This window comes from Terrapene carolina, unplaced genomic scaffold (genome assembly GCF_002925995.2).
Source record: "Terrapene carolina triunguis isolate 2854851 unplaced genomic scaffold, T_m_triunguis-2.0 Scaffold194, whole genome shotgun sequence".
NCBI classification, from domain to species: Eukaryota; Metazoa; Chordata; order Testudines; family Emydidae; genus Terrapene; species Terrapene triunguis.
Genome location: NW_020664545.1, coordinates 13,284,440 through 13,297,776, shown reverse-complemented (window position 1 = coordinate 13,297,776; position 13,337 = coordinate 13,284,440). Strand labels below are relative to the sequence as shown.

Below are 13,337 nucleotides of genomic sequence, written 5' to 3'. Positions count from 1 at the left end.
TGGGACTAGAACGGGTCACCCAGCGCTGGGGCTGGGACTAGAACGGGTCACCCAGCGATGGGTCTGGGACTAGAACGGGTCACCCAGCGATGGGGCTGGGGCTAGAACGGGTCACCCAGGAATGGGACTAGAATGGGTCACCCAGCGATGGGTCTGGGACTAGAACGGGTCACCCAGCGATGGGGCTGGGGCTAGAACGGGTCACCCAGCGATGGGGCTAGAATAGGTCACCCAGCACTGGGGCTGGAGCTAGAACTGGTCATCCAGCGATGGGGCTGGGGCTAGAACTCAAGAATCCCGTGGTCTAACCACACTTCCCTTCCAAAACGTTCAAAATCTCCCCTGCCACTCACTAATTCTTGCTTTGGCACCTGCTGAGCACACTGGCTGGGCAGTCTGTGTGGGCACCACTACAAGTAAGGTGGTGGGGGAGCAATAACTCACTCTCTGCTTCTATCAGCTGATCGTTAGTTTGCTTTGGGTGTCATAAGCTCCTGTGTGGTTTCAAATCAGCCAGCTGTTGATGTTCCCCTCCCTGGTGGGGATGTGGACTTGTGCTGCAAGGGGGCAAAGGTCACTTCAGGGTAAAGCGTCATCAAGGAATGACTCCTCTCTGGTTAAAATTGGGTGCATAGGAAGCAGGCACTAGGACCTTCAGAGCACTGCCTCTGCAGCCCAGACCAGAAGAGAAATCAGGAAATAAAGTTGAGGCGAGTTTCTCGGAGTGGCTCTTTCGGTGAATGCTGTTGCGCGGGAGGTAAAGCTCCGCTCCGCCATTTGAACTGGGAATTTATTCTCCAGGAATCTTGGGACTCAAGTCTGGGCTTGGCTGCGAGCAAACCTGCAACAACTTGGACGCCAAGGGCTTTGCATGGGTGCTGCAGGGAGGTAAGTACAAAGGTCTGGCTGATGCAATAGCTGTGGCTGGGTAATGTGTTTCCCTTCTCCCCTCCAGGAGGACAGACATGAAGACAAGAGTACATGTAACGTTCCAGGTGCTGCACGCAGTGGGATAAATAGCAAAGTACCAGTGTGGCTGGGTAGGTGTAAGTGAGGGTGGGGCGTGTGTCAAAGGCATGTGTGCAACACAGCCAGTTCCTGCAACCTGTCAACCCAGGTGCCAGCTCTTCTGCTGCGCTGCATGTGACTCTGGGTTCCTTGAGCTCTGCAGAAGGGCTGCTCTTTGCACTGATGCTTAGGGCAGTACAAACCAGCCTGACTTTTCTGTATGCGGGGCAATTTCCCAATGCACTTGTGACAGTGGGAAGGGAGGGTGGGATCGTGAGGCTTGGCCCAAGAAGTGAAACCTAGAGTATGTTTCGATATCTCATGGAGCATGCCAGAGACTCTCAATTCCACAGGCTACGGCAATCAAAACCGGTTAAAATGGGATGGAACAGCTATGGGGCGGGTGAAGGATTTCCCCATTACCCCTAGGTCAGACTGGGCGTGACTGCAGGTTGTGAGGAGCATCTGAAGAGGGTTATAATCTGGATGGTTCTCCTTCAAATATTTGTCCATGCGGATTCTACTTTTGGGATGCATGAGTCCCAGCTGAACAAGACATCTCAAAGAACCACACTTACTGTCAGGCCTTTCCCACTGCTCGGGAATGGCAGGGGAACAAAATGACCAATTTGAACCCTCCCAATAAGCTGGGCGCTGACTTCTGTGAATGAGCTTGATTTGCATTTGCATCATCAAAACTGCCACCGTTTCTCTCAGCCTAGCAGTGGCTGCATCGACCCCGGCTCACAAGATGCATTGGCTGGGTTGGGTGGGGAAACTTGCCCTCCAATTTGTTCTTCGGTACTTTAGATTCCCAGCGCTGATCAGCAGCCAACTTTCTCCAGCATGGTCCTCACTTGCAAACGTGTGCTCCACACGGAGCTCTGATATGGCAAAAACTGCTGCTGCTGGGCATCCGTAGTACCTATGTCATGGAGCCTTAGAGCAGGGAATGGAGAAGACCCGTAAGGCCAGCTACTCTACCCCGTGCCGGTGCAGGACTAAGCCCTAAGCCAGAGCTCCTCTCCTTTGCTATCTAGGAGCCAGTGCAGAGCGTCATTGTCAGCTCTCCGTGTGTAACGCTTCAGCACTTTCTAAATGCTGTAGCAAGAGCTGCTGTTCAGCTTCCCTGCCTGCTGCCTCTGGTTCGGCAGAGCAGCATTCAGCACTCGAGCTCTCCGCTTACCTCCTCCAGGAGAGCATCTGAACGGAAGAGGGGGAAGGGGGAGTGGGATCATAGCCGGGTCCCGTCAGACAGACTGTTTTGGTAGATGGGGTGAGCCTCATGGGTGGTTTGTGTGCCTCTTTCAGTAGGATTGGTTCCTGCCACGTCTTCATTCATCACTTGTGACCAGGGGTGAAAGTAACTTAAAGGACTTACCGGTACGCAGGGCAGCAGGGGTTCTGGGCAAGGTGGGGGGGCATCTCTGGGCCCCTGGAAGGGCCGGGCCCTCGAATGGAAGGGGCGGGGTCTTGGGCAGAAGGGGTGGGGCTGGGGCCAGACTCCCCCAGCCAGCCCTTCAGGGCTGCCCGGCCTGCGCCACCTGGCGCTCTGGCAGCGATTTAAAGGGCCTGGGGGAAGCTGCCCCTTTTGCCGCCCTCCCCATCAGCGACCCTGCCGGTATGGTCGGCTGTGTACTGGCGGCCACTTTCTTACTGGTACGCCGTACTGGACCGTACCGGCTTACTTTCATCTCTGCTTGTGACTGTGGTAACCGGCTCCTTTCCTTGACCCTGACTCTGGTTTGGTTTGGTCTTAGTGGGGAGGGTGAATGAAAAAAACAATTGACTTGCTCGTTCCTGAAGGCCTGTGAATATAAGAACATCAGAAGAACATAAGAACTGCCATATTGGGTCAGATCAATGGTCCATCTAGCCCAGTATCCTGTCTTCTACCAGTGGCTGGTGCCAGATGCTTCAGAGGAAATGAACAGAACAGGGTCATTAACAGGTGATCCAACTGCAGTCATCCAGTCCCAGCTTCTGGCAGTCAGAGGTTCAGGGACATGGGATTGCATCCCTGACCATCGTGGCTAATAGCCCTTGATGGACCTATCCTCCAGGAATTTATCTTTTTTGAACCCAGCTATACTTTTGACCTTCACAGCATCCTCTGACAATGAGTTCCACAGATTGACTGTGCATTGTGTGAAGTAGTACTTCCTTTTGTTTGTTTTAAACCGGCTGCCTATTAATTTAATTGGGTGACCCCTGGTTCTTGTGTTATGCAAAGGGATAAATAACACTTCCTTATTCACTTTCTCCAACCGGTCATGATTTTATAGACCTCAATCATATCACCCCTCAGTCGTCTCTTTTCCAGGATGACCAGTCCCAGTCTTATTAATCTCTTCTCATACGGAAGCTGTTCCATCCCCCCATTCATTTTTGCCCACATATCTACACCAGCAACACCATCACAGGACCTAACCAGATCAGCTACAACATCACTAGTTCATTCACCTGCGCGTCCACCAATGTTATATATGCCATCATGTGCCAGCAATGCCCCTCTGCTATGTACATTGGCCAAACTGGACAGTCACTACGTAAAAGGATAAATGGACACAAGTCAGATATCAGGAATGGCAATATACAAAAACCTGTAGGAGAACACTTCAACCTCCCTGGCCACACAATAGCAGATGTAAAGGTAGCCATCTTACAGCAAAAAAAACTTCAGGACCAGACTCCAAAGAGAAACAGCTGAGCTTCAGTTCATTTGCAAATTTGACACCATCAGATCAGGATTAAACAAAGACTGTGAATGGCTATCCAACTACAGAAGCAGTTTCTCCTCCCTTGGTGTTCACACCTCAACTGCTAGCAGAGGACCTCACCCTCCCTGATTGAACTAACCTCGTTATCTCCAGACTGATTCTTGCCTGCATATTTATACCTGCCTCTGGAAATTTCCATTACATGTGTCTGATGAAGTGGGCATTCACCCACGAAAGCTTATGCTCCAATACATCTGTTAGTCTTAAAGGTGCTACAGGACTCTCTGTTGCTTTTTACAGATCCAGACTAACATGGCTACCCCTCTGATACTTGACACTATTCATTTTTGTTGCCCTTGTCTGTACTTTTCCAATTCTAATATATCTTTTTTTGAGGTGGGGCAACCAGAACTGCACACAGTATTCAAGATGTGGATGTAACAATGGATTTATATAGAGGCATTATGTTATTTTCTGTCTTATCTATTCCTTTCCTAATGATTCCCAACACTGTTATCTTTTTGACTGCTGCTGCACATTGAGCAGATGTTTCCATGAGACCTATCTATGATGACTCCAAGATCTCTTTCTTGAGTGGTAACAGCTAATTTAGATCCCATCATGTTTTCCAATGTGTATTACTTTGCATTTATCAATACAGAATTTCATATGCCATTTTGTTGGCCATTCACCTGGTTTGGTGAGATCCCTTTGTAACTCTTTGCAGTCAGTTTTGGACTTAACTATCTTGGGTAATTTTGTATCATCTGCAGACTTTGCCCCCTCGTTGTTTACCGCTTTTTCCAGGTCATTTATTAATATGTTGAACAGCACTTGTCCCAGTACAGCTCTTTGGGGGCCCAACTATCTATCTTTATAAACCAACCTTTATTCCTAACCTTTGTTTCCAATCTTTGAACCAGTTACCAATCTGTGAGAGGACCTTCCCTCTTATCCCAATATAGCTTACTTTGCTTAAGAGCTTTTGGTGAGGGGCCTTGTCAAAGACTTTCTGAAAGTCCAAGTACATGATATTTACTGGATCACCCTTGTCCACATGTTTGTTGACCCCCTCAGAAAATTCTAATAGATTGGTGAGGCGTGATTTCCCTTTGCAAAAGCCATATTGATTCTTCCCCAACATGTTGAATTCATCTATGTGTCTGGTAATTCTGTCCTTTACTACAGTTTCACCCAATTTGCCTGGTACTGAAGTTAGGCTTGCCAGCGTGTAATTGCCAGGATTGCCTCTGGAGCCTTTTTTAAAAATTGGCGCCACATTAGCTATCCTCCAGTCATCTAGTACAGAAGCTGATTTAAGTGATAGATTGCATACCACAATTAGTAGTTCTGCAATTTCATACGTGAGTTCCTTCAGATTTCTTGGGTGATACCACCTGGGTCTGGTGACTTATTACTGTTCAATTTGTATCTACCTCAGTTCTTCCACATCCCATCTAGGATCTGAGCATGTCCTAGCACCTGGGGGAGGCCAGAGATATAGGGCCAGATCCTCAAAGGTATTTAGGCACCTAACTGCGATTGAAATAAACTGCAATTAGGTACCTAAGTGCCTGTGAGGATCTGGGCATAAGTGACATGCCCAAATCACCCAGAGTGTCTGTAGCAGAACCAGGCATTGAACTCAGATCTCCTGGGTTCCACTCTGTGCTTTAATCACACAACCATCCTTCCCTCCCAGGGAGCAGATGGCTTGGGAGCGGGGCATGCTGTGGAGAGGGAAGCCAGGCAGCATGGGGGGGAGTGACTGGGGAGCAGCCCTGAAGTGGCATATGTTACAGACTCCAACTTTCTTGTGTCCGGGGGGGTGCCCCCCCCCCGCCCCCCCCCAAGCCCCCCCCCCCCACTCTGCCCCTTCCCCCAGGGCTCCACCCTTGCCCCGCCTCTTCTCCCCCCGCTCTGCTCCCACACCTGAGGCCCAACCCTGCCTCTTCCTGCCCCCGCTCTGCCCCTCCCCTGAAGCCCCGCCCTCACTCTGCCTCTTCCCACCCCCGCTCCACCCCTCCCCCCAGGACCTCCTGCCCACCAAACAGCTGATCGGGGGTGGTTGGTGGGTGCTGAGCATCCACTAGTTTTTTTCTGTGGGTGCTTCAGCCCCGAGCACCCATGGAGTCAGCGCCTATGGCATATGTACTAAGCTGTGCTGTGGGTGCATGTGGCTGTGTTTGGTTCACTCTTTGCCTCCCTGCACTGGATGGATTGGTCTTGGCTGCCCTGCCTTTGATTGGGTCCTGGGATGGTTGGGAACAGCCAGGGTCTGTTACCTCATCTGCCTGCCCCTCTTTGCAGCAGTGGTGACGGGTGTTGTTACCAGCTTGGCAGGCCCCGCAGCCTTCTGACTGAGCAGTGTGTAGGGTTACCATATTTCAACAATCAAAAAAGAGGACACGGGGGGGGGGGGGAGCACCCTAGCCCCGTCCCCACCCTGCCCCCATCCACTCCCTCCCACTTCCCACCCCCTGACTGCCCCCCTCAGAATCCCCAACCCCCCTGCTCCTTGTCCCCTGACTGCCACCTCCTGAGACCCCCCCACCCTAACTGCCCCCCTAGGACCTTACCCCCTGACTGCCCCGACCCTTATCCACACCCCTGCTCCCAGACAGACCCCTGGGACTCCCACGCCCATCCAACCACTCCCTGTGCCCTGACTGCCCCTCCCAGAACCCTCAACCCATCTACCCTCCCTGTCCCCTGACTGCTCTGACCACTTTCCACACCCCTGCCCCCTGACAGGCCCCCCCAGAACCTCCAACCTATCCAACCCCCCCACTCCCTGTCCCTTGACTGCCCCCTCCAGAACCCCCCTGCCCCTTCTCCAACCCCCTGGCTCCCTTACCGTGCCGCTCCGCAGCACACTCCAGGGGGCATCTGGACACAGCCACAACTGGCTCAGAGGGCCTGGGGGTGGGGAGACTTCAGAAGACACCAAGACATTAATGGGGGGGACCCCCCAGGGCCTCTAACCATCATCTGTCTGGGGCTTTGTTTTTTTAAATCTTCCCCAAAATCTATCTCCCTGCGCCCAGCGCCCAGCACCAGGCTGGGCACGGCTACTGCTGCCAGGCGTCCTTTCCATTGGTCAAGTGCCCCGCAGTCACCCTCCCCCTGCCCCCGCTCCGTTCCAGCGAGGGCACGACCAGCGCCCCGCGAGGAAACGGACACCTGGGCTCCGGACAGGAACTAAACTCTCTGTTTTCCCTGCTGCGGGGCGGTTCTCTCCCCCCTGCAAAAACAGGTTAGAACAGCTGTGCCCCGGCTCTCCCCAGGGAGCGGCACGCTGGGCAGCAGGGGAGGGGGAGGGCAGGGCCGGCTCCAGGGTTTTGGCAGCCAAAAGCAGCCAAAAAAAAAAAAAAAAAAGCCGTGATCGCGATCTGCAGTGTCAATTCGGCAGGAGGTCCTTCGCTCGGAGGAGGAGTGAGGGACCGTCCGCCGAATTGCCGCTGAATACCTGGACGTGTCACCCCTCTCCGGAGCAGCCGCCCCAAGCACCTGCTTGACAAGCTGGGGCCTGGAGCCGGCCCTGGGGGAGGGAGAGGCTCTAGAGCTGCCGGAGGCCGGCCGCCTGGCCAGTGATTTGAAGCTGCAGGGGAGAGGAGGGGGGAAGGAGAGGAGAGGCTCTGGCTGCTAGAGCCCCATGCTAGTAGCTCAATCCAGCCGGCCGCCCTATCACCCGCGCCGTGTTCTGCCGGGGGGGAGAATGCCGGACATTTTAAGATATTTACAAATTCCCCCCCGGACGCTATTTTTAACCTAAAAAGCCGGACATGTCCGGGAGAATCCGGACGATGGTAACCCTAGCAGTGTGAGGCCTCTAGGCCAGAGAGCCACGTGGGCTCCAGTGAAGCCGTGGCATTTGGCAAGCACAATTGTCCATGAAGATATTAGAGACCCTGTCTCAAAGTGAAGCTCTGCTACATACCTAGGAACCTTCCGTTTCCTCTCATTCCCATTAGCCCGCCAGGCCGCAGTTCTCCTTAAGGCAGATGCTGCTGGAGGGAAGGAGGGATGGTTGATGCCACTGAGAATGGCGGGTTACCGAGCTTTTCCCCTCTCCCTCACTGCCCCAGCTGTGCACTAGCCAGAGGCTATTAGCAGCCACCGGCTGGCTCAGTGGCTGAGGTGAAACAAGTTTGGGTCTATCTCAGGCCGTTCCCAGGGGCCACATCCCCACATCCTCCCCTGCCCATGGGACTGCTGTTAGCAGCCTCAGCAGAAGGGCCAAGGGAGAACTTTCTGTTTCTGCTCCCTGCCCTTCTGTTCCTGGGGCTCGTCCAGCCTAGGGATTGCTTTATGCTGGAGTGGGTGTAAAACGGGACTTGGCTCAGTGTCGACTCGCACTGTCAGAGCTGCAGTGGTTAATTTGTGCCAGGGCAGAGCCCCGGCACCTCTGGGCCTGGCGGTTCCGAGCCCCGGCACCTCTGAGCTGTCAGTTATGAATATCAAAAAATTGCTTGACACCTGGCACCTAATTGCTTAAGCCCTGGCACCTCTTTCCTTACAAATTAAGCCCTGCCTAGTTGGCACTGCGGCTGCTGGTCAGTTCCAGGCCTGCTCTGGACTCGGGGAAATGGTGTATTTTAACATGTTAAAATGCCAGTAAAAACAAGGCAGATGATGGTTTCAGGCTGTGTGAGCTGATCAAGATAAAACCTGGGCTCCCATCTCAGATTTACCTTGACCAGCTACTGTGTTTCAATTACAGCTGCCTAGTCTTCACTAGCACTTTAGCACCTGGGAGCTAACATGGTTAAAGATTCACTTTCCTCCTGGCCTGAGTGTGACCCATGTGTCTTAGGTCTTGTTAGTTAATGTGTTTGAACACAAGGTGCGGCTGGTCCCTCTGCCCGGGCTCGGGTCGATTGGTGGAGCAGGGAGAAGCTGGCCCTGCTGTTGTTCACGCTGTCCCGGCTCTGGGGAGGAATGGGGATTCCCTCTCCACATCCACCCACCTGGCGCTTTTCACAGGAACTTAAAAGCACTAAAATTACTAAGGAACAGACGGTGGCAACAAAGACACCCACACTGTTTCTAGGTCAAATGTTGCCTCTGAAATGAACAAATCGCCACCTGGTGCTTAATTTTAGCCTTGAAAGATCTGCAGTCATCTCTTCCTGTTGCTTTTCATTTTATAGCGGGCAACAAGGAAGTGTTAGTAGGGTCTGGTGCAATAAAGATTCCGATCCTTGAGATTACAAAGAAAACCCACTCTGTTCTGCCACTTGTGCTGCCCAGAAATGACTGTGACTCACCCCCCAAAAGAGGAAGAAGATGGGCTGCTATCATCTCATCTGCAGGAACATTTCTTTAAACAAACTCAAAAAGACCTCCGGCTTGCTCAGCTGATGAAATGCTGCTATTTTTATCCCCTACCCCCCTGCAGCTCAGATGCGGGAGACCCATAGCCTGGCCTCCTGGAAATGAAAAAGGGTTGGGTTTGTCACCTTAAGGGGCCAGTGTATGAATCCAATGGGGAAAGCAGGACCTCATTGCTATGTCCTGCACAGAATTGCTGCTGCAGCTGCTGCACCCCCTTCCAGATGTGCAGTGCTGGTTTGGGTTTGTACACACCCAGGGACGTTTTATAGGTGACCTGCAAAGGGGAGAAGAAATTAGGACTGTGTTCCCCACCCTGCCTTTTTTGCTTCATTCTATAGCAGATCCGAAAGTGTGTGTGTATGTGGTGGGGGAGGGGGATGTGTCCTTTAAGGGCTTCCTTTTAGTATAGCAATATCAGCACTGTCTCCCCTGTTTGTGCTGGAGTCTCTTTGGAGAACTCCAAGAGGAAATGGAGCACATTCTCAGTCCATCATTAGATCAGTAGTGGGGAGCACTGAACCTCAGGCATTCGAGTTCAATCAGCACAAACAGAAACAAAAAGTGTGAACAAAAATCACTTCCCCCCTCAGTCCATCAGGACATTTTGCTTCTTTGGAGTCTGTCAGTTCTCCAGTCATCCATCGAGTCTTCTAGAAAAAAAACAGCTCTGCATTTCTGACTTGAAAAGCTTTCGGCCCTTCTTTACAGGAAGACAGAGATAATCAGGGCACAAACCCAGTGTTCCCAGCACCTATGACTAACTCCAGTCTCACAATATTTAGTGTTATTCTTAAAGACCCAGATCCTGGAGTCATGTGAATATATGGGAATCTCGGCTTTCTTTTTTCAAAAAAAGTAAGTTCCTAGCTCTTATGGCTGTGGAGAAAAGCTTGAAAACATGAAGCGAGTGTGAGTGAAAGGCTCAGAAACCAGAAGGTGAAGGGCAAGAACTTCCAACGTATTATTTTTTAAAATGTCATGATTGTGGATATTTCTCTGCTTTGGTGGGGGGGCTGGGCCCATTGCATTGCTGTCCTGCTGCTGCAGATGGACCACTGCCAGGGTGGGGTTGGCAATGCTCTCCAGAGCCGTGGGTGTTGGAGTTAACAGCCCATTGAAACGCATGAGGCAGTTCCTCCCTCTCAGAGTGATGGTCTCAGGCTCTCAGCAGACATCACTGCATCATGGCCTGAGTGTCAATATTTTAAATCTTTTCTTCACTGCTCTGAGGGCTCGAAACTTACTTGTTTAAAGCTGACATTCTGATGTAATCACATGACTCCAGGAGCTGGAGACATAGGTGCTGGTCTAGTGCCTTAATCCAGTCCCGCTTATGGTAGCATAAATCAGGAATAACTCCATGAACGTCAAGGGAGTTACTGTGGGTTTACAAACAGGATATTTCTGTAGCCAGATCCAATGGCTGGAAGATGAAGCTAGACAAATTCAGGTTAGAAATAAGGTGCAAACGTTTAACAGTGAGGCTGATTAACCATTGGAACAACTTGCCAGGGTATGTGGTGGAGTCTTAAAATCAAAACTGGGTGTGTTTTTCTAAAAGATACCCTCTAGCTCAACTACAAGCTAGGGGCTGGATACCGGACGCACCAGGGGCCATTCTCTGGTCTGTGTTATACAGGAGGTCAGGTGATCATAATGGTCACTTCTAGATTTCCCAGGCTGACCTCAGACGAAGGAGAAGGAGGGTGTCAGCACCGCCCACACTGACTTCCCCACTCTGCCCTGGTTCAGAGAAACAGCTGGTATCAAGTCCTGAATCATTTTCTCTGTAGTGTAGTTCTGTGGCGGGGTGACGCCTCTTGCCCAGTGGCGATTTCCTCTTCTTTGTGCAGCAGGATCTTAGCTCATCTTCCACTGAGCCTGGATGATCCCATTTAAAAAGAAATGACCTGCCAAAACCGTTGTCTGGGTGGGGTGTGAGTGTTCAGGCAAATGGTGCATCCAACCGCCTGTGACATGGGCCCAGCAAGGGCAGTTGGTTACAGCAGCTTGTCACAGTTCTGCCTGACCCGCCCTCAGACGCAGGGCTCCCCACTGGCCCAATCAGCAGGAGTCCGGCTTGCATCCAAGCAAAAATCCCAGGTGTTTTTCTCTCTCTTGTGAGAGCGGCTCCAGTGTTATCCGGCATCCTCAGAGCTGGGAGAGGCCATCCACCAAAGCACAAGAACAAGACCAGCAAACCCCAGTTTGAGTCCCCAGCATTCAAGTCCAGCTGCTTGAAGCTTCCAATGTTTAAACTCTGCCTCCACTCAACCTCCCCAGCTGTTTTTCTCTGTTTTTAGGCTGCTCTGATTGGCCTTTAATCAGCCTCATCTGGCCTGCCGGGATTAAATTAGGGCAATTATTGCCTTTCTCTGCTGCTCTCTTGGTCATTACGGTAACTCCAGACCAGGTGATGTTCCAGCCTTCCCTGCTGGCACTGCCAGTTGCCCCAAAAGGTGCGTGCATGCCTGTGCTGCCACCAGATGATGAGCTAGAAATTGGTCCATAGTGTTTAGCTGCATTGAAATGACCGGGAGAGCTTTGGAAAGGGACCGAGGGAAGCTGTTCAATAGAGACTCAACTGCCAAATTAGTACCCCGATGTATTCTTTATATTTCCACAGCGTCCAGATGCCCCAGCCAAGATCAATGTGGCATTGTTAGATGTCACGTATTTGCTTATTAAGAGACAGTCCCTGCCCCCCTGAAGTTACAGTCTAAATAGACAATTATCTCCATTGCACAGATGAGAAATCAGGGGGTAAGTGACTTTCCCAAGGTCAAAGAGGGTATCTGTGGCAGAGTCAGGATTTGACCCCAGAGCTCCTGAGTCCTACTTACTACCTTAGTCACAAGGCCAACTTGCCTTTAAAAGAGGGAAAGCTGCTGTGGAGGAAATATGAGACTCAAGAGCACTGGACTCATGGTACTGCTGTACTCTCTAAGGCAGGATTTAACTGTGGCCGACAATGGTGAAAGGCCAGTGGCCGCAGCCCAGTGCACTGCGGCACCCTCTCTCCTGCTAACTGGAGAGTGTGACAGTGTTATTTACCCCTGCCCATCCCACAAGAACCAGGGGGCCCCCAATGAAATGTACAGGCAGCAGGTTTAAAACAGACCTAGGGAAGTTCTCTTTTACTCAATGCACGGTCAACCTGTAGAACTCGTCGCCAGGGGATGTTGTGAAGGCCAAAGGTGTAACTTGGTTTAAAAAAGAATTAGAAAGCTCCTGGAGATAAGTCCATCAATGACTATTAGCCAAGCTGGTCAGGGCCGCAACCCCATGCTCTGGGTGTCCATAGCCTCTGACTGCCAGAAGCTGGGACTGGACCATGGGATGGATCACTTGAAATTGCCTGTTCCGTTCATTCCCCCAGAAGCACCTGGCACTGGCTGCTGTCAGAGCCAGGGTATGTGGTTAGCTGGCCCATTGGTCTGGCCCACCATTGCCGTTCTTATGACATCCCAGAACTGGGAGTCAGGAGCCCTGGGTTCTCTTCCCATCTCTGCTCCTGCCTGGCCACAGGACACTGCCGGTGCAGAGTGAGGTGAGCGTGTCGGACCCTTCTGTGAGGAGAAGACGGGGCCCAGTTGGAGTGGTCAGCAGTCTGAGCACAGCTTCTCCTGAGTTCTGTCCCAGCTCAGCCAGTGACAGCGCCTGCTACATTAGACAAGTCCCCACTGTGCCTCAGTTTTCCCATCTGCAAAATGGGGACAATACAACTCATCACCCTAAAGCAGATGGCAGAGTCTACCATAATCCCCTTGCTGGTTCTCAGGTACATTCCCTGCAGGGGAGTTTGTATCTGTCTGGTGTCGATCACACCGATTCTTGACAAGCAATCTGTACCGACGGCCCCGATTCCACGGCCATCACCTTGGGAGCGGGGTTGCCAGCTTTGCAGCATTCCGTGGGTTCAGATCGGCTCTCTTTAGACTTCACTTGTTGGCAGCCAGGCAGCCTAAGTGCTCATGCCCCTGGCTCTGGAGCAAGGCAACCAAAGAAGGTGTAATTGCAGCTTCAGGGGTGTGAAGCAGAAAATTGCTTGTGAAACCACATTTTCCACTCTGGGACCTTCCACCTCTCAGGGTCCTAGAGCCCGGGCTCCAGGCCGAGCCCAGAGCAGTGAAACAGCCCCTCAGCCCAAACCCCGCAAGCCTGAGTTGTCTGGCATGGGCCAGCCGCGGGGGTCTACTTGCTGTGTAGACAGACTCATAGGGCCCTCTGGGACTGCCAGGGCCGGCTCTGGCTTTTTCGCCGCCCCAGGCG

At 52.0% G+C, this 13,337-nt stretch overlaps 1 protein-coding gene across 1 annotated transcript in view; it reads left to right on the top strand.

Annotated features, from left to right (window-relative positions):
* The first annotated feature begins 778 nt into the window (after positions 1 to 778).
* Positions 779 to 13,337, top strand: part of MATK (megakaryocyte-associated tyrosine kinase) — a 27,084-nt gene continuing 14,525 nt past the window's right edge. The window contains exon 1 of the mRNA XM_024203218.1: positions 779 to 888. The gene's annotated coding sequence lies outside the window, so the exon portion shown is untranslated. The remainder of the gene's footprint in view (positions 889 to 13,337) is intronic.